The following is a 24,172-nucleotide window of genomic DNA, read 5'->3' as shown; positions in this document are numbered from 1 at the left end:
CAAAGTCCTACTAAAAGATTTGACAGATTTGAGCGCCATATACCTCATAAAATCGGTTCGAGGTCAGTAAGCACAACTAATTCATACATAAAGCGTACAAGATTATAAGGCACACTGTAGATTTTTTTTTGAAAATTAAAAGGATTTTAAGTGCGCCTTGTAATGGGAAAAATACGGTACTTAAATTTACAACACAGCAGAATCAAATGGTTGAATCACCTCTTAAGCATGCCATCAAGTTTGGCAAAGGCCCAGCAACAGGCCATTTATTTGATCAGGTGTGTCAGAACAAGGATGCATCTAAAAGCTGTAGGACATTAGAGCAGGGTTTTCCAGCTCCAGTACTCTAGAGGTTGTGGTCTTCCAAACAAAAGGATTCTCATTCAAACATCAAGGTTGCGATGTGTCTTAAAGGTCTAAGTGCTTGCTAGTGATGTGTGGATCGATACTGAAATATCGATTCCTCCGATACCAGTCATTTATGTTCTAGAATCAATTCTCACATTAAAATATCAATATTTTAATAATTTAGGGTAAAATTGTAGTTTATCATTAACAGGAACACAGTGGAAAGAAGGGTTAGGATCAACCCTAAGTAAAGTCTCTGTGGTCTCAAATTGTAAAAATTCCAAAAAATAATTTAGAATTCTTAAAGACTGCAAAGCTTTTCTTCATTCAGTGATGTAGTTTTGTGCTGTTAGGGTTGAAGTTTTAGTTGGCTACACAAGTGAAAAAGTCTCACTCAGGTACATGGTTATAATAAAAATAATAATAAAAAGTAGGCCTTTCAACATAGTTTTTTATCCTGTTTTCCCCATTAGGTATGCTGGATTAAAAGACACCACTGATGGCAGAGGGTGAGGTAAATCACAGAGACTCACGGGTAAACTCCTCAATGATTTTTACATATTTCCTATAAATCATAAAACAGTCTCTCTGAGATGAACTACACTGCCAAAAGTATTCAGTCACACATCTAAATAATTGAATTCAGGTGTTTCAGTCACTTCCATGGCCAAAGGTTTTATAAAATCAAGCACAGGTATGCAAACTGCTTCTACAAACAGTGGTGAAAGAATGGATTGCTCTCAGGAGCTCAGTGAAGTCCAGTTTGGTTCTGTGATAACTCCTTACGCTTTCCATATGCCCCTGTCACGTGGCGTGTGCTAACCATTTCAAAGCAAGAGCCATAAAAAGCATGTAGCAAATTTGTTGTGGAAGAACTTGGGAAGCCTGTACAGGATTGTAATATGATCTGATACAACACTTTTCAGGTGAATTGGGGGACAGACTGCAAGCCAGGCCTTTTTGTCCAACGTTAGTGTGTGATCTCACAAATGTGAGAAAAGTGAATGCGTTTGGCATATAGTGTACGTAGTCCTAGCAGAACATGAAATGAAATGCTTTTAATTTGTTCTCTAAGAACAAACAGACCCCAGGGTGAATTTTGAAAATAATCTATTTATTCACTGCTATCTGGCATTTACGTGACATGAACACCAGGGCCTTGTTTAAGAAAAACTTCAAAATCAGAGTAACTATCCGAACATGTAAATCAAAACCAGCACCTCCATTTTGGCGCTGATCTATTCGTCCTGGGCTAAAGAATATGAATGTATATATGTTAGTACTGACCAAGAAGGTCATTTTAAGGAAGAGCAAATAAAGAGCGATTTTAATGTCATTGCTCCACATGTGCATCTGCTAAAAACCTAAAAGTTCAAATCTGTGAATTTGTTCACAGATTTGTTTTTTGTTTAAAATAGCAACATTAAGCTAAACAGGAAACTCACAGAAACATACAACCAGACACACAGACGACCCAATACTGAATAGAGGAAGACAAAGGACTTAAATAAACAAAAGGATAATGAGAGGCTGAGGAACAGATGGGAACACAGCTGCGACAAATCAGACCTAAGGAGACAAGGGGAAGCAAAATTAGACATACTGCACACAGGACAGGGACTTTCACAATAAAACAGGAAACAATGTGGAACATAGACATGACAACACAAGCTTGACAATTAGAACATGGAACACGCAGACATGAAATACCTGAGGAGACAAAGAACACAGGAAGAGACTGAAGCATGGGCATAATAGAAAGTAAAATACAGAGGAAAAGACAGACTATATAGGCGACAGGAAAAGACTCGTAAATCGTGGAGACATGGATGAAACAAAATCCTAATTAAATAATACTGCAAGAACTATATATTATGTTAAACTAACGTAAGAAAAATTAAAAAAAACTAAATAAACTCAAAACACTGGGTCACAGACCCAGGATTATGACAATTCCAGCATTAGATGACTACAATGACTCTATCTACTGTTTTAAGCTAAACATAATGGTTTAAATTGACTCAGAGTTTCTTTCCTCATCTCTGAATTAACAGGTAGGCATAATTTGTTAAGTGAAAGTGCCAGGTTCATGTGAATCATCTTTAGATTCATCCTGTGTGGGTCTGCTATCATGTGTCCCATCCTCTCCAGATGCTGCCGCCATCTGTTTTAAGAGAAGACAATATGTCTATCAATTTTTGATAGATTGTGGAAGCACTGAAACTGAGGATGAATTTCACCTCTCTTTGTGGCACAGGACGCCCAGATTTGTTTTTCATGGCTACCTTAGGAATCCTTTCACATTCTTGTTCTTCCTCCTCTTCTGAATAGCCTTCAGATTCATCCTGTGTGGGTTTCCAGTCATCTGTCCCATCATCTTCAGATGAGCTCACAGACTGCTTTTAGAGCAGAAAAATATATATTTTGCTCATTTTCCATGGATTTGTGAAAACAACATATTTACATCGTTAACTACAGGAGAAGAAACTTAGCTGGATTTTTCTTGCCCCCTTAGGAACCCATTCTCTTGCTTCATTCTCCTCCACACCTGTCCTATCGCTTTTAGAAAAGATCACCATCTGTTTTTAGAAAAGTAACAAAACAAAACATAAAAAATAAAATAATTTCCAACAGTGCATTTTGAGGTCTAAGCATCCCAGAAACTGCACAGACATATGTCAGACATAACTTAAAACCACCAGTATAGGTTTATAAAGGGGGGAAAAACTACGTTTCCCACGGAATATTACGTTACTTCCGGTTTTGGCAGGCAATGGCAGACATGCATCCTTTTTGTTTGTTTTTCTTTTGTTTTGTTTTTTTAATTTTGGTCGCCAACGGAGAGTGTTTGGTAGCGCTGTCCTCAGAAAACACCGTTTGTACTGTTTCTTTTGTTTTGAATCATAACTCTGGCCTATTAACACAATTAAGAAAATATCATTTGAAGTCCGCACTTTCAACACAAGTTGAAATGGAGACTGGGGCTGTCTCCCAATTCAGAGACCACACGCTTGAAGTATGCATTTTGAGTGCAATTACGTCACCGCCACGTGACGACTGTCCCAACTCGAAGTGTACTTCAAATGCGTACTCCAAATGCGCTGTCGAATTCCCCAAATATCAAGCGTGGTCCGGTGCACGCTTCGTGGTCCCATATATCCCACAATTCATAGCGCGGCGGTGGGTGTGGATAATTTTGCCGCAAAATACGGCAGAAGGGAGCGCCGAAGAGTGAACTGTCAAAAGTAAGTACTGAATACTATGTCACTTATTTATGTGCGAATGTTTAATAATGAAGAACATTAAAACATTACTGTTGGCCACATGTTGGCAAAGTTATGTAACATTAGTGATGTTTGTACTTTCAGCGTTAACTTGGTTTTAAAGCCTCTACTTCTAAATATATATATATATATATATATATATATATATATATATATATATATATATATATATACATATAGTCGACCTTAATCTTACAGAGAATGTGAGGATTTGATACACGATTTTGCATAAAATGAGAATCACGATTTTTTTGGCTTAGAATTGAGATCACGATTCTCTCACGATTTTCTTTTCCAGTATAAATATTTATTGCACTTATTAACTGCACATCAACTTCGTAACAGTTGAGACTGAACATAAAAACAATAAATAAACATAAAAACAACAAATGTCTCACATTTTGTCGTTGCCGCAAAATGTTGTACTGCTTGAAATTCCGTCTCCACCGTTGCTCGACGCTGCGTGTATAGAGCAGGTAGTGCAACAATAGAAAAATAGTTGCGGGACGGCACTGTGTAGCGTTTGTCTAGGGTGTTGATCATTTTCCTAAATCCCTCGTTTTGCACAGTGTTGATGGGAGCCATATCTTTGGTCAGGTGATAAGTAATAGCCTCCGTAATTTCTTTGTGCCTGCGGGAGTTCGACGGGTATAGGGAAGCGCTGTATAAGGTTCCCGTTATTGATGTTTGGGTGGTTGACCGGGACGGATTTTGTCCAGTCACTTTCTCGTCATCCCTGACGTGCTCTCCGTTGTTTTTTCCCTGCCAATTTTAGCAGCCAGCTTCTGTATCACGTGGTATAAGGCTCTGCCCTTGTCATTTGTTGAGCAGGAAGAGTGAGCGATTGTTTTCATGCAGATTTAGTCCTGGAGCAAAATGCGGTACAATCGTCGTCTTTTTTTTTTTCTTTTTTTTTAGCAGTGTACATCAGTCTTTCTCACTGACTGACACTGGGACTTTGATTTTATGGACGTTTGAATTTTTGTTTGTGTTTTCATCGGTGTTTGATATTTAGGTTTTGGTTTTGTTTGCGTCATTAACTCTTGTTGTATTTTAGTGCAAGTTGGTATTTATAGTCCGGTCAGTGTTTTCTGTCTCATCTTCCATTGTCTTTTCCTTTTTCTATTTTTACTTCCTTCTTGTCTTCCACGATCTCCTTTTGTTTATAAATCGTCCTGTCCTTGCTCTCAGTAACTGTCTCAGCGTCTTTTCACCTTCTCTTGTGTGCTACTTGTTGCTCCCTTGAAGTCTACAGATTTGCTAATCTTTGCTGTTTGGTGCCATTTTGGATTTGCATGAACTGAAATAATTATTATTACATTCTGTTTGTTTCTTGGAATCCTTTTTTACAGTAAATATACAGTTCAGGCCATAATTGTTTGGAAAAGACAGTTTATGTATTTTGGCTCCATATACCGCCACACTGAAATATTAAGATGTGAGCAGAGAAAGCATTGGTTGCTATAATTTCAAAGCTCAATCTTCAGATGATTTCGTCTGCACATTACAAGCACTAGAGGAATTGACAACCCAAATAAGCATCCCTCTCTCCTCCTCTTCTCCTTCTCTCTGGACATCCAATCACCATTGTTGACACACAATAACCTGATGTCCAGTCACACTTTATCATACCTCACTTTTACTCTTCAAAACTCTGTGTTTGTCAATCACTGTAATCTCAATATAATTAATTTTATTAAATCATACATGTCAAACATTGTCTGAATATTTACTTAGTCATTGTTTTTTTGTTGCAAGAAACTTTATTTTGATTGGTGAAACAGAGCAGCAGTACTGAAGTGTAGTAGAAAGAGTTTACAGACTTTAAGAGGTTTAACATTTTTGGTTAATGTGAGCATGATGAAAACCCTGAAAATGGATTTCAGATCTCATATAACAGTCTACATTACTGTGGATAAGGAACAATAGAGCTTTACATTTTAGCCAGGATACCTGGATTCAGCCCTAGTGAAGGTCTTAATATTATGTTATTATTATATATTATATTGGATGAAGCACATTTATGCAATCCTCAGTGATGTCTGTATATCCTCTGTGTATATAGCAATGGACTGTGTTCCTGAGTCTGTTCAGGCTTTTTCACTACACAACTGTGTCTGTTTTTAAGTGCTCCAAGTGCTCCAGGGTTATTAAGTGGCTTATCGGTTGTATTTTTATCCTACCTGTTTACTCAAAACCTCCTCCCTGCACAGACTTTATAACCATGTCAACTTTCTTCTCCTTTACTTTTCTCATAACTACTACACAATAGACTCCACTCTCAAAATTAAATGCATCTGTGGGTTGCAATAACCTGCAAGTTTAAGATCTTGAGCTCATCAAAATGAGAATATTTCATTTCTTTTAATTTTCTTTTTTAAAACTGAGTGATCCACTTCCACTATTCAGTAGTTTGGAAACTGAGCAGTAGGCCATTATAACATGAACCTTTAGAGTAAACATAGCAAAGAAGTATGTAAAATCATAAATATCTAAAATTTAGAACAGGAAACTTAGTAAACCGGTTTTACAAATACACTGTAAAACCCAATAAGTTAATTTTACTCAAAACTTTTGGTGAAACTGATTACATAAAATATTTTAACTAAAACTTAAAAATAAAAGTTAAATAAACACACTTTATTTATTAGCTTTAGATAAATATTTTTAAGTACCATTGATAAATGTTTTTATGTTATATCCACATTTTTGGTTTAGTACTCTCTACTTGATATTTTGAGTTTCAAGTACAAATCTAGCTCAAGTAACTTTAAGGAATTAATTTTTAGTTTCAAAATGTTAACCATTTTAAGCTAATACAACTCAAAAATTTTAAATACAAATGCTTGTAATATCCAAATCTACTGTGTTTTGAATTTGATTTAAAAAAAAAAGTGCCCAAAATAATTACACTTGTAAAAACATAAGACAGAAAATATAAATTCAAGTTACAGATTTATTGAGTTACTTTGACACAAAAAGCCCAAAGACATAAATCCACCACATTTTATAGGGAATAATGTCAGAAATTTTGGCACAAGGTTACAATATTAGAAATAAAGAATTTCACAACATGTTTTAAGAGTATTCAAATTTGATTAACACATGAGTATGGCCTTTTTATTAAAAAAACAAACAAAAGGAAAAGAAAATCCTGCATTATTAGGTGGGAAAACCGAATGAAAGTAATAGTATAGTGCAGCTAATACACTGAAATATAATTGGTAACCTTTTTAATATGCCAGTACTGTGGTTATGCAAAATGCAAATTTGTAGAGTGCAATCACAGTCTCAACAACAAAGCAATAAAATTTTAAATAGAAAAATACTTCTTTAGAGACATAAACAAAGTGTTATAAACCTCCTTAGCGCCTTATGTCAGTTATGAGTAGTTCAGGAGGAACATTCCTTAAGTGACATTCAAGATCCCACCTAGAAGCCAGAAATGAGATTGTCCTTCATTTTCTCTATAGATTTACAGTTATCTGACTAAAAACACAATCAAAATCAACTAAAACACAAGTGATGATGGGGGGAAAAAAATAAATAAAAATAATAAAATCACCCCTTTTACTTTGGATGTGGCTTTTAGATAATGAAGTATGAAACAGAGTCTGCAAAGATTTCCTTATTCTATTCTCTCTTTTTATAAAAAACTTATCCAGACTTGGAAACATGATAAACTGAATTACTTGCTTTAACAGGCACTTGAGGGCTGTGTAGGAATCCTGGACATTATTCTGCTGCCAAAAGATCATTTTTAAGACTCAGCACTTTGGGCTTCAACTTCCCACCCTTCAGACCCATCAAAACTTTCTGAATAAAGTCAAAAATGTTGGCCAAACATTTTGGGTAGCTTAGGTGCAGGACGTCAGTCAGTCCAAATATTACTAGAAATGCATCAGCCAGGGTGGTGAAAACAATGATCATGTTACCCTCGACCAAAACTGCAGTCTTCTCAGGGCAGAAGAATGTTGCATCGCTGGAATTGGCTCTGATCAGGAGGAGTCCAAGTGGCACTTCACTAATATCTGGTCTATCAGAATGCATCATCTACAGAAAACAAAATTACTACATGTTAGTGCATTCCTATTTCTCTTAGTTTCATCTATACAAGTCACATTTCTGGATTATTACTAGCTCAGAAATCAATTGTTTGAACAACAAAAAAGCCACAACACACCAAGATTTGAGAAAACAAACTGACAAAAATAGTACTTTTAGTAAAGCAAAGTCATACCTCTTCGTAGCAATAACAACAGAAAGTCAATAGGAGTTATATATTTTTTTCATTTGTACAGTGATGTATGGTTGGGCTAGGAACATTATAGAAGGTCTACGCACATTAAAAACATGTAGTGTTTCCATTATGTGACATGGACACTGTTGTAGACAGATCCAAGCATGGAGATGCTTCTCAAACTCTCAAAGTGTCATAATGTTTTGAGAAATCTAAACAAGGATGCTACTAAGATATTGTTCACAACTTTGTCCAAAACTTACATCCCATGTTTTGATGAAGGTAGAGGTGTCTTCGTACAAATAGGCAGAGAGGGCATGAAGCACACCAGCACTTTGGGCATGGATATCAGCTTGTTCCTACATCACAAGAAAATTTTTATTTTAAATTATTGGCTAACCTAGTCAAGAATGGTAATTAAAATTGAAAAATTGATCAAATCAAATGAAGCTCAAAAAACAAGACAAAAACTCACTAACCTGGAGATTATAGCTTCTGAAGAGCTGAGACAGGACATCAGACACGTTCCCTGTGCAAACAGCTTTCTATCTGAATAAGCTCTGGAGCCGGGGAGCATGTTGGTCCAGCACAGCATAAAAGTAGTTCTTCAGGTGGAGGTTTGTAATCCTGTGGAATTCTGCACAGATCTGAACACACAGGATACATTTGTGTTTACAAGTTTCAATTAGTCTATAAATCTTTGCAAAATACATCAAATTCCTTACACTCCAAAGGCATAATTTGTTCAGACAGGCCAGATAACAGGGGTTGATATAAAATACATCTTGTTAGATACATCTATATACATTCTTACCTGGGACTGGGATTTCAGAGTAGGCCAGCAATCCAGGATCTGACCTACTGGTAGGTCATCATTGATGATCTCTTTGCATTGCAAGGCCAAAGTTGTGAGCATCAGCTTTGTAATCAGGATTCTTTTCACTTTTCTCGACTTCATCTACAATCTGTAGTCTTAGGTGGTCAAGGTAAACAGCATCTTCACCCCTGAAAATTTACTTCTGCCCTGGCATGGACATAACAGTAAAACACAGAAGACAAGACAGACTACACAGAGAACAGAAAAGACACACAACCAAGGAGACACAGATGAAACATAACCAGCCCAGAACTCAACTAAACCTTAACTAATAATAACAACAATACAAGAACTTCACCTCATTTCAATATAACATAAGAAAGCAAAACTACAAAATAAACTCAAAATGCTGGTTCACAGACCCAGCCCCTGACAGATAAAAAACTAAGTCTTTCACTAATGAACACTGGGCATCAGAATAAAATAAAACGAAAAAATAACTGTTTGGTAAATATATTATTGATGGATTCACCCTTAAGCTAACCTAAAATAGACCAGGCACAACAATTTTACAGTTCAGAAGATTCTACATTTCAACTTGGTATACATAACTATTTGCAATGTAAACCAAGTTCTACCGCGTAATTATGTAATGATTATTCACTGCTTTTGTAAGTATGTCCTGTGCCTACAATTTTGCTGCCCCAGTTTTAATATGTACAACTCCAGAGAACTAAACGTAAGTTTCAAGTTCCACTAGTTAGCAAATGGGCTAGCCAATATCAATATCCACGTATGCGCTAAGTGTGAAGCAGCGCATATTGATTCAACAATTTAACCACAAGGCAGTTTATAATCTGCAAATCCAGAAATGCCTTCTAAAGACTTCTTTTAAAATAGTAAGAGATTAGAAAAGTTATTAACACATTATTAGTCCCTGGGACTAATAATGTGTTATACTAAATATGAGCGTATTAGCATAATTCATGCAAACACTTTGGGGCCAAGCCGACATGGATAAAACGACGCATGCATGTAATTCTTAAATGCCTGCTAGAGTTGTACATTTATGACGATAAAAACCCATATTACAACGGAGAACTATAGTTTCAGAAAAAATAAAACTTACCACAAAGTGCTCCTGAAGATGCCGCGAAGGCGGTAAATGCAGCTAGCCAAGTGCAGAGGGTTAGCTGTTCCAGTTCAAAAGTCCGTAACATACCATAGCATGCCCTCCTTTATCCAGCGTCAAAGGCAATGCCGCAAAAAACCCGTTGACAAATGTTTTTATTTCTGTTCGGATATTAACGTTCCACAAGTTTCTTTCGGGGTAATGAGCGGGCATTCGCACTCGAAGCGAGGAATCCAAGATGGTTGCCAGCACTTCATAAAGAAACAGGTGGCGCACGTAGGTACGTACGTAGGCACGTAAGTGACGTCAGTGTTAAAACTCAAATTATTTGAGCGCAATGCTAGAAACTAATCAATATATTCAAGTACTGATAACTTGAAAAAACAAAATTGTTCAAACTACTCAAAAAAATAAAGGTGTATGAACTTATAACAGGTTTTTAAGTAGTTGGAACTCATTTCATTTATCAAACTATTACTATTCGGAGACCTGTAGAAATGCTACATATTAGCCTCCTGATCCCAGAAAGAAAGCTTTTTTGTTCTGTTAGTTGATATTACAATTATATTTTGAATATTGACTGAATTTTCCATGTGCATATTCTGAATTAGGCCTTCTTTAATTAAAAAAAAAATAAGCTAAGATTTTATAGTTCAGGTATTCTTTGGGTTTCAGGAAGGTTCGTGGGTTAGGGTTTTTAATGTTGTGTGTAACATGTCTTCACAGTCAGCTCTGTGACCTATACCCAAAAAACAAGAAGGTATCCCAGGACAAAAGCTGGAATACTTTGTGCACATACATGTCGTCACTGTTGGTGCTAAAAAGCTCACAGTATGAGCTTGTCGCTGAGCCCTCAGGTTTCAAGGTAATGTGTGTGCAAAGATTAGTGTGCTAAAAGCTGGTGTTGTTTAGACTGTGTTTCTGTTCACTTTGGTGTTATCACATGCTTTATTAATGGGGTCTTTTCCATAAATGTTACCAACACTGATGAAAGGATGAAAAGCTCAAGCATCTATACATCAAATTTTCAACCACTTAACCAGTTCAGGGATGTGAGGGGCTCAAAAAAGGCAGCAGATTATTTTAATTAATTTTAAAATATAAAAGAAAGTGTTGTAATAAAATGAACTCAGACATGTGAGATAGTACAAATGAACGTGGGTTTACTCACCACACATAAATCAGTTCTGTGATCAGATTATTATTAAAACATAGGGAGCAGGAGCAAAAATACAGGAAACAAATGTAACTGTTTAAATAGATATAAATGATAAGTTGAAGACAAAAAGATTTAAATTTTGTAACATTCTTCATTAATTTTCAAGTTTTTCAAAGCAAATGTTTTCTGCTGTGTGCAACATGTCTTCATATATCTAACATAACCAACAACAGTAACAACATGATCTAACTCATGTGATTGTTATGAGTTTGGATCCATCTTAGTAAATCAGAGGGACACAAATGGCTTTTACAGCACAGGCTATTCTGACTGGATTAGAACAAGGAAAACTTCCTTGTACACTTTTAATTTGAGCAGAAAGCAAGAAGGCAGTTCTAAACTCTTACCTGTAGCTTGGTCTTGTCTCTAATAAAAAAAAAAAAAAAATAAAAATAATAATAATAATAATAATAATGGATTGCATGAACTGGAAACACTTGTTGTGCTGGTGTTGATGATGATGATTATGATGATGTTTATTATTAGAGTTTCATGTTTCTGTTTATCCATGTTTTAGGAATTGTGGTCTTATGTATTGTTTGAGTTTCATGTATTATTTTCTGTGTCGAGTCTGTGTCTTTGAGTAGTGATTCATGTTTCCTGTTTTATTGTGAAAGTCTTTGTCTTATGTTAGTGTGTGCAGCTTTGTTCCCCCTGTCTCGTTAGCCCTGATCTCTCCCAGCTGTGTCTCCCTCCTGTTGCCCATTCCCTCATTACTACCCTGTGTATATAAGCCCTGTGTTTTCCCATGCTCTGTGTCATGTCGTACCCTCAGATTTTGCCTGTGTGTTTTTGTGTCAGTGGTTCACGGTCATTGCCATTGCTCAGTTTATGTTTTGTTTTATGCCAGCAATAAAGCTGAGGTTTTGAGTTACAGTTCAGTGTCTGAGTCCTGTGCTTAGATCCTCCTCGCCGCCTGCCCGCACACAGAGCCCTGACAAGAACATCAATGTGATGATAAAGGAGCAGGAAAGTGAAGAAGAAGATAGAGATTTAGTCCGATCTGAGCGGTCATCAGACAAACTACCACCCGTCACTTACTGAACAAACACTTATAGAACATAACATTTGATATAAAACAAAATGATCTGAATATGACTAAAGCATCATGGTGGTGGTTAGCACTGTCACCTCACAGAATGACTGCTCTATGTTTAATCTTATCTGGAGTCTGGACAGATTGCATCTTCTCTTTGTGCCTGTATGGGATTCCTCCCACAGATTGTTTTAGTTTCTCAAAGTTTCCAGCGTGTGAACCTTTTTCAGTACTCATACTGCTAACTGTGATGACTGTCAGACCAACAGAAAGCATGTTATTTTAGGTAACCACATGTTAAAATATCACACACCTTTGGGGACTGGCTGACTCCAAAGCTCCTTTTTCTGTAACGTTTAGATGGTGGAGAGGCATGCTGGAAAATATATTACTTATATTTCCTGATTAAATGTTGACTACACTACTAATAAGCAGTGCTGGCAAAACTTTGTTGAGCAGATGTTTTGATGAGTAAGTAGTTTATGTTTTTGTGAAGCTCTGAAATATTGTTATACTTTGAAAATGTGCACTCCTACTGTAATATGTGTGTGCAATTCATCCAGCAGCTCGTCCTTTGGAAATGATTGTTTAATGTGGAATTCTATAAATGACTGTGCTTGTTTGCTACAGTGACCCATCCAGTGTGTGAAGGCCTGTGGTTAATAGACTTCTCTCTTTTGTTGCATGCTTATACACATTACAGTTGTCTTTATTTCACTTTAGTAAGGTTAAATCTGAAAATCTGGTGATTTAGCATGAACTTAATTAAATATAAGCTGTCTTCCTCTGACGTCTGACTGTGGTTGCTGTCCATGGTGCTGATCAAAAGCTGGAATTATGCTAATGGTGTTATTGGTGTGTGTGTGTGTGTGTGTGTGTGTGTGTGTGTGTGTGTGTGTGTGTGTGTGTGTGTGTGTGTGTGTGTGTGTGTGTGTGTGTGTGTGTGTGTGTGTGAGAGACTTTGGGCACTCATATTGAAGTACAAAGATGTTATATAACATATCCAGTGAAAAAGATTCATAAGTGTGAATTGTCTGATGAAAAATATGTTGTTGAATTTCCAGAGAATTCCAAAGACATATGGAAAATCTACCAGAGGAGAGCAAAACATCCAAAAAGGTTTAAATTTCAGGTCAAATTTATTAAAATTAATCAAATTATTACTTAAAATAATGAATTGATCGAATCTTCTAGAAATGAAAACTATTATTTGCTAGCGTTGTTGTCTCACAGCAACAAGGTTCTATGTCCAGTCTTTAATACAGCTGTGGTCCTCAACAGCTGTAAATGTTCATCTACCTGTATAAAACTACACTGTTGTGTTACTGAAAGCTTACATGTCCACTTTATGTCTTCTCTTAACGTTTATCGAGTGAAACTGACTCTCAACATGCAGAGTGAGTTTGCATAAGTTTTCTTAAAGATATGCTGGATGTGGTGTGATAAAGATGAAAATAATACTACTTAAAACTACCATGTTTCTCTTGTGCCTTTGTCAGGTTCATGTGTCATACCCTGTGTTTCCTGTTTTATTGTGATAGTCTCTTGTCCTAAGTGCATCATGTTCAGTTTTGCTTCCCCTTGTGTCATTAAGTGCATTCAGTTCAGCTGTTTCTCCACAGGTATCTCCACTTTGCCCATTTCCTTCTTATGTATTTATGTAACCTTAGCATTAGGTTTCCTAGTTCCTAACTGTAATAAAGTGCTTTCATGTTATGTCTCCTGCATCCTGCACTTTGGCACATGAGACGTTGGTGTAATACAGCTGTGGAAAGCATGTAGAACTGTGACAAATATACATGAAGTAACAGATACATGTTCTTGTATCTGCACTCAACTGCAGTGTATGTTACAACCATCTATTAAATACTTACTGCCAATAAAGCCATTTTCTACATACAAAACTGAAAAGACTAATATTGATGCAGTCCAGAACCGCAATATTTCATCCCTGCTTTACTGGCCATTTTCTCTGTCTGGAACTCAAAGTCCTACTTAATACCTTTTTTTTGAGGCAGTAACCCCCCTTGCCGTTCCAACAGAGGGCAGCATGTCCACATCTATGAAAATAAAACCAATCTTTAAATCAAATAAATGAAAACACAGGAAACCATCATCTGTGACCTCAGTTCAAGTCAAAAGAAATTATTTGTTAATCTGAATAAAATGAGAAATCAAAATGCAGGACCCAGGCTGTAGTAAAAAGCCTGCTCATCTCCACATTTCCACAGGAAGTGTTGTAAGTGTTGCAATTCTTTTTTTTTTTTTTTTTTTTTTTTGTTCTGAAAGCCCAAACCAGTGAGGTGCAGAGGACATTCAGTATGTGTCTTGATGCTCACAAGGTTATTTGATGTTCTGACTATGCAAACTGAATCAGTAAAGATACAGGAGAAATAACACCAGGCTGTTGTATTTTTGGATTCAGACTTAGTCACTAAGTCTGAAGTCAGGATCTCAGCATGACGAGCCGTCCACAGAGCTACATAGAAGGTAAGAACATTAAATCTGGTGGTAAATCAGTTAATCAGATCCGAGTGGTCCTTTCATATAAATTGAAGCCAAACTGGAGACTACGTATGTTTTAATACATTAACTTTAACATTAACTGAGTAAGAGACGCAAAGAAAGCTTCATGAAGGTTTATGAAAGAACACAAAAGAGTCATATTTCCTGTTGGTCTAATGTAGTTGTGGTTCTCTGCACTAGAGTTGTGGTATATGCACCTAACTGTATTACAATGTATGTCAACCATGAATTAAATATCTATAAATACTAATAGGATCTGGCCATTCATACTAATAATACATTTACAAAATATAAATTCATACCTTGTGTAAATATTACTACAGGCTGGAGGAAAAAATATGTAGCCTGTACTTATTTTCAGGGTAAACTGACACTTTAAGGTGAAGTATTGCCAGAAATAATAGATAAACACACAGTTAAAGACATCAAATGATTTCAAGGTGCTTAAGGAGGGGGACAGGATGTGTGATGTGACTGCTATGAGCACATTGTCATTTACTGAACTGTGGTTTTCCTTTCCTTGTAAGAAAGATTATTTAAGCAATTTTTAAATCACATTAGAAACTTTGTGTAAAACTGAAATCCAAATATATTACAGAATACAGACAGATATATTGATGTGACGTCAGTGGAGCTGTTTGGAGTCTGGTGGGATCATGTGTCACAGTTGTGTTTTTATATAATTATTCTTTTGTACAGCACTCTGGTTCATTGTGGTTGTTTAGTACTTTACAAAAAAGCTGGTATAATAGTTGGTTATTATTTTGTCTAACTTCTGCACATCTATTTCCTCTAAATCTTCATCAGGTGAAGATCCTGACTCTCAACATGCAAAATCAAAAAGAGGGTCAAAGGTCACAACAGAGAAAGTTGCCCTGCTGGTTCTCGGTTCCCTCCTGGCAGTTGCTTTCATTGTGATTTATCATCTCTGTGAGTGTCGTTTCACTTCAACAGAATGACCTGATTTACTGTAGATTTAATGATGATGAAAGTTTCAGTTGGTTGAGCTGTTTTAGTCCAGCTGATGTGTTTTACTCTTTCTTAGCAGAGTTGTCGACTAACATGAACTTTTGATTTCCTTTAATCAGCTTTTGAACACATTAGAACAAAGAAAATGCTAAAAAATCTGCAAGGTCTCAAAAAGGAGTGTGAACGTGTCATCAAAAATCAAAATCTCACAGGTAAGCAGAGAGACTGGGACTCTCTTAACTCTGTTAAGAGTTCTCTCAGCTGGATGTTAATCCAGCCTTGCTTAAAGAAGTCCAGACGCTGTTCTTTCCAAGCTCCTTGGACAACTGATACAGTTGTTACTGTTATGCAAGGCTGGAACTTGGTACTTACAATAGGCAGCATCCGAGGAGTGTTAGAAAACAGTGATAAAGGTCTCCAGGAAGGGAAGAGGAAAGGAATGTACCGCCCATTCATTTTTACTGTGACGTATGAGCACATAACTTTCTTCCTTAAGCCTGAACTACCAAACATTCAGTATTGTTGCCTCTAAATCTGGACTACCTATAATCATACACAAATAAATTTATATACATACATACATACATACATACATATACATACATGCTTTTTATTTGTTCTTGTTTCTAATGTCTCTGTAAAGCACTTTGAATCACCTTGTTGTTGAATTGTGCTATACAAATAAACTTGCCTTGCCTTGCCTTGCCTTGCCTTACATAAATAAATGTGTCTAAGTGACTTTACTCCAATAGAGGTATTTTTCAGCCAAGCGGTCAGAGTATACAAAGGAACTCACGGTGACTGCAAAGCGATTTAATGTTCTAACTAAAGCCTGTAGAGTCTAACATATAGCATAAAGCTTCTGCTTTTACACAGGTGATCCCACGTGTTGATGATCAAATATTCAGGTGCATTTGATTCTTGGAAGGATATGATATTGAAAAAGACAATCACCCATTGTATGTATAAATATGTCAACTCGTATTTAAATTATAAATATCGTGCCAGCCTTGTTGATATAAGTTTTCTTGTGTATTGTGTGGAATATGTGATGAGGAGAATTAGGTAAATATGTGGGATTAATAAGATGTTGAGCAGGGGTAGGAGTTAATAAGTATGTGCATACTTCTTCCTACTCCTTTTCAGACCAAACAACTGTTATCTCATGTTAGACGAATGTGTTTTATTTTATTATATTTTTCTTGTTTGTCTGTACAAATACGTGTGTGTGTGTGTGTGTATATCTACACATATATTCATATTCGTAAATGAAAATACATGTAGATGAGTATATATTGGTTTTTTTGTTTGTTTTATTATGTCTGAAATAAATAAAGATACAAATACAAATACAAATTAGCACCTCCTGCCTCTCACACTCTTGATTCTTAAACGAATAATAACGACTTGTTAATCTTTCTTTTATTATTGAAGATTATTTTTATATGTACTGTGTATGTCAGGGGGAGATTTCTACAGCACTCTGCACTTGTTCACATTATGTTCTGTAAAGTCAATTTAAAATGAACTGTGGGTGGAAATATAAATGGGAACCCCCTTAGGAGACAGGCTTGACCTGCTTCTTTCAGGCTCCCTGACCGGTCGGTGACTTGCTACACTTTGACTTTCACAATTTGCAAGATTAAGAAAAGAGAGACGGTGTGTCATTGTAAAACAGGCCAGACTGCCAATATTGTTCTTCTGCAACAGAAAAACAAACCAGCCCATCCCCTCTCTGACCACCTTTGGACTTTGTGTTTGAACATTTTCATCATGACATTTGACCATTTTTTTTCGTCTGGTTTCCTCCTCAGTTACTTTTCTGTGCATCCACCAAGTGTCCAGCTGCGGTAAGGATTGATCTCGCTTTTATTTCAGGTGTCAGTGTCTGGTGAACGAAATAAGCAGTTAAATTGCAAAGTGCACATTATTTTTTTTATCTACAAGAAAATCTGTAATAAATTACGAAAAAATAACAACATGGTGAGTGTTGGCAGCATTTCGGTTTGATATTAATTGTGCCGTCTCATACATTTAATGTGTTTCTTACAGATTCTAGCTGCACAAACAATCCTGTGTTTACTCCACCTGCACTGATAGTGAAGTATGGTGACCCAGCCAATGCTACATGTGTTGTATGTGAGGTGGGATGCCATGGAAATCTTTCTGGTTTGGAGCACGCTGTGGGAAAAGTCACAGAATATATAACCACCTTGTTCTGGACAGTTGACAAACTGACTGAATGGGAAACATATGTCATGTGCTATTATAACACTGATGCTGGTGATCAGTGTTATAATAGCACTCCCAGTATAAATGTGTATCGTAAGTATGTTCATGTGACACTTGCTGGTGAGTTTTATATTTATAATCGGAATTTGATTTCTGTTGTATGTGTAAATATAAAGTCATTCTGCTGATGTTTTCAAGCCTCTAGCTTACATGTTGTTCTTTACATTTTTGTTTCTTTCCCTGTCGTCTCAGAGTCTCCAGAAAGTGCCTCCATCAGCTTTGTAAACCACACTGAGATGATGTTTGAGAATCAGCCTACACCCTGCAGTGTAGCGTACAGAACGTAGCTCCTGTTCAAAGCCTCACTGTGACCTTCTACAGAGGAAACACAGCACTGGGTCACCTACAGTCCAACAGTGAACAGAAGAAACCCGTGAATGAAACCTTCACTCTGAACATCACCTCCAATAGAGAAGATGATGGAGCCCAGTACTGGTGTGAAACCAAGCTGGAGCTGAGACCAGCTGGACCACAGCCCCCTCCAATGGTGACATCAGAAAGTGTCAATGTTACAGCCTACTGTGAGCATAAAAGAATGAACATTTCTTTTAGATTATATTTGTGTTATTTTTGTTTTTTGCTTTTATTAAAAAAAGACACGGTGGCACGGTGGTTAGCACTGTTGCCGCACAGCAAGAAGGTCCTGAGTTCAATTCCACCATCAGGCCGGGGTCTTTCTGTGTGGAGTTTGCATGTTCTCCCCGTGTTTGCGTGGGTTCTCTCCGGGTACTCCGGCTTCCTCCCACCGTCCAAAGACATGCAACTTGTGGGGATAGGTTAATTGGATAATTCAAATTGCCACTAGGTGTGAATGTGCGAGTGAATCTGAGTGTGAATGGTTGTCTGTCCCTATGTGTTAGCCCTGCGACAGACTGGCGACCTGTCCAGGGTGTACCCCGCCTTTCGCCCTATGACAGCTGGGATAGGCTCCAGCGCCCCCCGCGACCCTGAAAAGGATAAGCGGTAGCGAATGGATGGATGGATGGATAAAAAAAGACATTTCCATCATAAAGCCTTGTCCTGTGTTTGGTTTTGCTTCAGGACACTTGCTTCAGTTCCCTCGCCTCACCGTCATTCAGTTCAGTTGGTTTTATCTCTATATTCAGTTCCTCTGGAAATATTGCTGTTAATAATTCATGTGTTTTATATTATATACAGTCAGACTTCATTGAAACAGTAAGATTGATCTTATTCACTCTTTGGGGATCCTGTTCTAACTCCTGTCCCTGCTAGGATCTCCTTCCTCTATGATGGGTCATCAGATACTTTTTCTTACGTTGGACCCATTGTCATTTTTTATAGTATAGTATTTTATAGTAGTAAATAAAGAGAACTTTTCTGTCATTTAGTTGTTTTTCTTTCACTTAATTACTTTGCGAAAGCATGAACAGCCATAAGAGAAGTTCATGCTGTAACACTTAAGAAACAGTTAAAAGTCCAAAATGTTTCTCTCCTTGCATTCAACAGCTGTCAAACCTTTTTGTAAACCTCAAAGTCTTTTCATGTTTATTCGCATTTCTGCTCTTATTCACAAACACTTTGTTATTTGACCTCCATCAGTTTGCACTTCCAGTACATATATTCTACACAAATGTTTATCAGTTGAAGAATCAGACTCCCTTTAAACATTATATTTGTACTAAATGTGTATGTAATATGGTGTCTGTATATTTAATGCCTATATTTGTGACTGTGTTTCTGTTGTAGTTTATTCCTGTATGAATATTAAATACTTGACTGAAAGTATTAAAATGTATTTGCATTGCTTTACAGAAAAAGGGAAAAATCGTAGGACTGTGGGGGAAAGAGTGATTACCTCAGTTAAACAACTCGTGTAATTATATTAGGTTCATCTTTAAGGAACTCTGCATGTCTCCAAATAGCTTTGAATGTCTTTGAAATGAGAATAATACAAATAGAAAAAGAAAAAAGTGGACACATGCAGACAAAGTAAAGAGATGAATATTCAGTAAGCTATAAAGATTCAAAGGTCTCTCAGTTTTTCTCAAATGTGTGTGAGGACTGCTTGTTTGTATTCTTGGATGCACTTAGTAAATCCAACAGCTCAGCTATTTGTTGTTTGTGGTTTGTAAAAGTTGCAGGAAGAACAAACTTCTTAAATAGTAAATGAAACAAAGCACAAATTCAAAGTTTTTTTTTTTTCATTTTTTTATTTTTGTTTTTTAACTCAAAATGTCCTGTTGTAACTGGACTTTTTGAGTTAAGAAACAGACCAAATCCCAACAACACTTCCCTCATGGTGCTTTATAATGTAAAGTCAAGACCCTACAATAATGCACAAAGACTCCAATCCCCTAGAGCAAGCACTTTGGCGACAGTGGGAAGGAAAAAACTCACTTTTAAACAATGTCAACCTTTGGTTATAATAGACGATGCATATTTTCCACTGGTGGCTACATCATTTTTAACAAACCAGCAAAAGTGCACAGTCCTTTAAATCCATGCAATAAGGTTTCTAGAGACATCTAAAGCAGAGTTGGGCAATTAATTTAACATGACAAACTGGATCGCATCACTAAGCTGACTCAGTTCTGTTATATTAATTTGCTTTTTTTCCAAAGTGTTGGTGAGAGTCGAGGCCACAGTTTAGGCAATTAAAGATAAAAAACAGACAGTGTTAACCAGTATTCACCCAAATAATTGTGAACAACATTTGCCCATGAAACACACTATATTATGCTATATTATGAAGAAACAGGTAACTATAGCTGTCATAAAAATGTGGTCAGGCAAAATTGCAGCAGCTTCCCTGATCATTTTACTAAGATAAGTGAAGAGAAAATGATCTAAATATCTTAGCCCAGCACCAATTTAGCTCTTTATTTAATAACTGCAAAATCTCCATAGATAATTCCAGTCAGTTTTCCACACCTATGTTGGCCAGGTAATTATGTTTAGTTGATATTTTTATTCATTGGTACAGCACACAGCCATTACACTAGGATATTTAGATCATTTTTCTCTTTATTTTTTTATGTACTTCAAAGGTCAAAATATTCACAACCTGAACCTAAAATTTCTCTTAATATACCAAAGTTTATGATGCATTTAAAAGTTCTGCTGATTTTGGGACTTTTCCAGATTTGGCTTGTCTTTATGTGGAAGTGGCACACTTTACAACATTTCTCTTTGCTTTGTTCTAACGCTGCCTCTCGTTCTTCGTCAGTTCTAAAAGCCGTGCGGCTCGGGCCTCGGCTATCGCCTTCAATGTGACGGCCTACCATCGCTCGCTGCGCTCCTTCCTGCCTGCCAAAGAAAACCAGAAAAAATAACCTCATCAGTCATCTACTTCATGTGGAACCTGGTGCTCTTCTCTTCTCGTCTCACTGCCCTCGCTCTTTTCGCCTCCGTGCTGCTCTGGCTTCATCTGACTGATATTTGCATCCTCTGTGCTGTGTTGGTGCTGGAAGATGAGCACAACATCCTCCTGATTTTGTAAAAGAGTCCATGTAGCTTTAATTATAGCTGCCTGTGTTGTTGCAGGTTTATTTGTCCTATGTCTAATATTTAAATTTATTTATTATAGTCTTTCATCCAAAACCCGAAAAGACAACACAGAGCAACAACCCGAAGATGAGGTGGGATTTTGTATGCTTGTCCTGCACCAAAGATTGCAGACCACCGTCCATCCTCCCCATCAGCACCACATGCAAATAAAAGAATGAGGAAGCTGGCTGAGAACGTCCTACTGCTGACGTGCACTTGACATCCACAGGACGACTAGAAAGAGATCGAGTCATGCAGAATGTTTTCATCTAGATCACGTGGCTGAGTTTTGTAGCACTCTGACCTTTGTCTGATTTAGCCACAGATATAATGTCTCAAGGCACTTACTCATCTTAATGTGGAGATGAAATTGAATATGCCACTTTCTGCTGTGCATTAAATCATTTCACTGTTGTGTCCAAACCATTTCAAAGATATCAGTCTTTAAATTAAATGAGAGGCTTTAATTATTAAATCTGTTATTAAAATAGTTGTTGTTTACATGGTGAAGAGATCCTTTTTTCCAAAGGCTCTATTTTCAACTGGATCATCTTTTCTGAAGAAATTCTATAACAGGTTTAAATGAGGATAAAAATTATTGTCAGCCGTGACTGGTCTGTTCCATCCCACCTTACCAGGAAAGGAAGGTTATATGGACTGTCCATGAGATCAGTCTCACTGTGATTAGCACGTGGATAACTTACTGCTACTAACACTGAAGCATGGCGTGTCCAACAAAAAAACAGACGTTTTATAGCAATTTTTTCCTCTTCACACAAGTTAGCTGGTAAGATTGGCAGGGCATCTTGGACTGTTGTAAAAAAACTGCTGTATATGTGGTCACAAGTACTGGATCTGCCGACCCAGGTTTTGGTCTATTTAGTTTTTTGTTGATAACTGTATTTTTTCTCCATGGTTTCTGTTTTATTTTGAAAAGAGGGTCTTTGAATGTGTTTTCTTGTTTTCGGTGGTGTTTAGTTTTTGACTTTCCCTGTGGACGTGCATGTTTCATTTCAGTCAAGCTGTTTTTCCTTCATGTGTTTTCACTGTCCCCTTGAAAACACATTCCAGTTTGTGTTCATAGTTGATTTATAGGTTTTCACAGTTCTGTTCTTAGTTGTACCTGAGTTTTTCATTAGTTTTCATTGTTTAAATGCCGTGACACATTTCAAACCATGTGGCCATTGCAATTTAAAGCCTTTCCTTACCCATATTTCAGCTAAAGGGGCTTCTGTAGCTTTGCATGATATGTTTTGCTGTTTTTATTCCTTCACTTTGATCTGTGTGTGTGGACATATAATGTGTTGTTAGCAGGAAACCTGGTTTGTGGCACGCTTGTGGGGGGAGGCTGAACCACAGCGGAAGCTCCATCAGTTCATCACCCCTCCCCTGCATAAGACATGCTGGGACCTTGAAGGTTGTGTTGTATGTTGTGTTGTTGTCGTAGCTGGCAAAGCTGGGGCTGAGGGGTATGGAAAGAGGACCAAAAAAAATGAGTTAAAAAGTGTAGTAAAAGTGCGATCTGTTTGTGGTTCGGGTGCCGTCATCCACTGTCACTGTGTGGCAATTTGTTTTTTTTTTTTACACAAAAGGTTCACAACAGTTCAACCAAAGGTCTCCTATAAGCTACAGCCCCACACTCCAACACAAATTACTGTCCTGATGAGGACACTCATATGATCTTTTTCTTATTATTTAGGTATGAATAGAAAGCTGAAAACACAACGCAAAGATGAGAACCAGTACACCTCAAGGTGCGTGGAGCCAAAGGGTGAAGAACTGAGGAAAAGTCCCACCTCTGAAACATAAGTGTAAGTTTAACTTCATCACATAAAACAGACTCAGACAGTCAGATTGCCTTCTTGGTGATGGGTACAGTCTTGAACTAAATATTTCCAGAGTGAAATTCCTACATGCTTTCAGTCACACGTTTTTTCAACAAGAATGTTAAAGTCACACACCAATAGAACAAAAAGGTTACAGTATTTTTTGGACCCAAAGACACACCAGATTATAAGGCGCACTATCAACAAATGGGTCTGTTTCATACATAAGGGTTGTTGTTGCAGTTTATTAATGACTAACCTCGTATTGTGGATGGATTGTCTCAGTTGTTCTCCTGACTGAAAGTTTGGTCCATTTACAGAATCCTGCACGCGATCGCATTTGTCCCTAACCATCAGGAACCCTCATGTTAACTTTTATGAGTGGAAAAAGTTAGCATTCATCCTCCAGCTTCACTTTGTTTATGTTATTGCTAACATAGCTGTGTTGCTAGCGATCACGTAGCACATCATTACATACCAGCTAGTTCAACTTCAGTAAACCCTACAAACGTCACTGCTGTTTAGTTTTCTGTCTTCATTTATGTCGGAAGTAATAGCAGAGCTGTACATTTTAGTTTTTAAATTTAGAAATCTCTCAGTCAGAACATGACATATAATGTTTGGAAACTAGCGAGCTAACTTCCTGCTAACTTCTAACTCCATTAATTTAATAAATTCTGTTTTCATGGATGCCTGGATGTTTAAACTTAATAGTTACAGCTGGTAAATGTTGCAACGCTGATCATTTTATAAAGATGAAAGACTTTTAGACAGTTTTTTAAACTCAGTGATGCCAGCAGTGTTCATTTGACTTTTGGGAACCTGAAGCGGATGGAGTTTTGGACCCAGATTACTCCAAATCGCAAGGCTCCTGACTACAGTAGCCGTAAAGCCGTTAAGTTGTTCTAAACCATTTCTTTACAGATTTTTGAACTTCGTGTATCACTTAAAATCGGTTTCGAGGTCTGGTAAGCAC

At 37.0% G+C, this 24,172-nt stretch overlaps 2 long non-coding RNA genes across 2 annotated transcripts; both read right to left on the bottom strand.

Moving 5' to 3' along the window:
- Positions 1-1,445: 1,445 nt before the first annotated feature.
- Positions 1,446-2,741, bottom strand: LOC113014849 (uncharacterized). The gene is made up of 2 exons (XR_003271020.1): positions 2,634-2,741; positions 1,446-2,512 (listed from the first exon to the last, which is right to left on the bottom strand). It is a non-coding gene; the product is annotated as an uncharacterized LOC113014849 (long non-coding RNA).
- A 3,873-nt stretch (positions 2,742-6,614) lies between these two features.
- LOC113015437 (uncharacterized) lies at positions 6,615-9,616 on the bottom strand. The gene is made up of 4 exons (XR_003271107.1): positions 8,687-9,616; positions 8,352-8,519; positions 8,136-8,231; positions 6,615-7,685 (listed from the first exon to the last, which is right to left on the bottom strand). It is a non-coding gene; the product is annotated as an uncharacterized LOC113015437 (long non-coding RNA).
- Between the last annotated feature and the right edge of the window lie 14,556 nt (positions 9,617-24,172).

Source organism: Astatotilapia calliptera, chromosome 22 (genome assembly GCF_900246225.1).
Source record: "Astatotilapia calliptera chromosome 22, fAstCal1.2, whole genome shotgun sequence".
NCBI classification, from domain to species: Eukaryota; Metazoa; Chordata; class Actinopteri; order Cichliformes; family Cichlidae; genus Astatotilapia; species Astatotilapia calliptera.
This window is presented reverse-complemented; position numbering and strand designations above follow the sequence as displayed.